The sequence below is a fragment of the Penaeus monodon genome, chromosome 11 (assembly GCF_015228065.2).
Source record: "Penaeus monodon isolate SGIC_2016 chromosome 11, NSTDA_Pmon_1, whole genome shotgun sequence".
Lineage (NCBI taxonomy): Eukaryota > Metazoa > Arthropoda > Malacostraca > Decapoda > Penaeidae > Penaeus > Penaeus monodon.
Window position 1 is genome coordinate 22,360,331 of NC_051396.1, and position 2,557 is coordinate 22,362,887.

The 2,557-nt window shown below is 26.1% G+C and overlaps 1 long non-coding RNA gene across 2 annotated transcripts in view; it reads left to right on the forward strand.

The window, feature by feature from the left end:
* LOC119578811 overlaps positions 1–2,557 on the forward strand; it is a 3,502-nt gene extending 945 nt beyond the window's left edge. For both annotated transcript variants that reach the window (XR_005229216.1, XR_005229215.1), the window contains exons 2-3: positions 1,934–2,066; positions 2,542–2,557. This is a non-coding gene — a long non-coding RNA (uncharacterized LOC119578811). The remainder of the gene's footprint in view (positions 1–1,933; positions 2,067–2,541) is intronic.

Sequence of the window (2,557 nt, forward strand, 5' to 3'; positions counted from 1 at the left end):
TGATCTTGGCACTGTAGAAAATAAAGAATAAACAAAAAAGTTGCAACATGTCATATAGTGTGTGGGGCTTGCACAATCTTATCTAACCCATTGTGACAGGTATAACATAATGTTACTGTATGGTATATTTTCAGGATACTTGTACCTTTACAGTTAACATCTTTCATAATTCTTTAGGGAAATGTGAAATTACACCCATTTCTAAAATTACTGTTAGGTTTTGGACTGGGAAAGCATTGCCTTTTTATCAGTAAAAATGAGGAAGCAGTGTATTTTTTTATGATCAACTTCTACCCAAAGTATCCTAGTGAAGCAATGCAGTTGCTAAAGAGTACATCAGAGCTATGGCAAAAGGCAAGCAAACAATCCAAGCCATTGAAAGTGTTTCTTTTCATTAATAATGATATTTTGTAAGTCACCAAGAGGAGGATATATCCCATCTGCACCAACATTGTTTTCAACATAGTGTAGTAGTATTTTTTTTAGGAGAATGATAGTAATTTGAATTTTATATACACTGAGAAACTTTTCACAACCAGCAGAAAGACTTCAAAGGCTGATGATGGGAGTTATAACTGATGCATATTGATGAATGGTAATACTACAAATAAAGGAAAAAGATCACAAGTGTCCATTCAGTGCTTCTGAGTTTCAGCTCCATCTTGCCTTACAGACTGAGGTGAACATAATATTTGTCAGGGGGGAATTGGGGGGGGGGGGACAGAGCCCCCTATCAGGGCATACCCAGTCACAACAACTTAGATTGTTGAATAAATTTTGTGATGTGGAGTTTGGGACATGGTCATGGTCATAATCTTATGGTTAATCTTAATGGTATGGACGCACCAAGCTAAGGCTAATTGAAGATGGTATTCTTGTAGAGGACAAAATTTTGAAGTCATCTGTACAAGAAATAATCTGCAGATACAAGCAGTAACTCCACAAAAAGGAAAGAGATTGTGAAAAGTGCCACTCACTGCCTACCGAGGTGATGACAATATTTCCTGCAGAGTGTGGTGTTGGGGGCAGTGCAGAAAGGTCACCCCCAGTCACAGCAGTTTTGATCATTGGATTAAGTTTCTGATGTAGAGCTGGTAAAGAATTAACAATTACTCATGTAGAGATGAACATATTGTTTTAATTCCTTAATATTTATATATTTATATATTTATTTATATTTTTATATATTTATATATATTTATATATTTATTTATATTATTTATATATTATTTATATATTTATATATATATTTATATATTTATATATTATATTTTATATATATTATTATTATTATATATATATATATATTTATATTATATATTATATATATTTATATAAAATATATATAATTATATATATTTATATATTTATATATATATTATATATATATATTATATATATTAATTATATATATTATATATATATATATTATAATATAATATATATATATATAATTATATATATTATAATATAATATATATATTATAATATATATATATATATTAATTATAATTTATTTATTATATTATATTATATAATTATTTATATATATTATATTATATTATATTATAATATATATTATTTATTTATTATTTATATTAATATTATTATTTATTTATTATTTATATGTATATGTATATATTATACTACATATATATTATATATATTATATATGTATTTATGTTATTATATATATATATATATAATATATAATATATAAATATATATATATATATATATATATATATATATATAATATAATATTAATATAATATAATTATATATAATAAATATAATATAATATAATATATATATATATATATATAATATATATATATATATATATATATATATATATATATATATATATATGTAATCCATTAAATCTTTTGAAGCAAATTCATTTTTCTAACTGCATTCTAATCCTCTGCAGAAATGTTTTGATTCTGCTGTTAGGGACAATCCACAGCATGCTACGAGTTGGTCGTGGAATGGTGGCAATATGCCGGAGAGGGGCCAAGCAGAGGCATTGGAATCCTTGCATGTGCAGATCTCCTGTATTTGCAGTGAGTATTTGTTACCCCTTGTGTGAGCTCAGATTAGTGCAAGGGCAGAGTATAGAGTAAAATATGCATTTTACTTCTTATGATATATTTTCTTTAAATATATCTTCTTTAAATAATGGGATGTAGCATTAGAATTCTTGGAATGTGTATGCCTTACATTGAACTATAAAATGATTTACATATACACATGAAAATAATTTTCCCATATGTAATTGCATCTGTGTTCAAGTAAGAGCAAATTTCAGCATAAACAAGGGATGATGAAAGTATTTTACAAGAGGCATACCGATGTATAGATACTATATGTATTCAAAAATCCATCACTTTTGTACTTTGAAAGGACTCTATTTATACACATTTTTGTTTATGTAATAGTGTTCCCTAGATGAACCCTTAACATTCAAACATGCAAAGATTATCTATTCTCAGTACTTTAGTGTATTACCATGTTTTGATGACTTTCCATTCTTGACAGAGTGGATGCTCCTCCT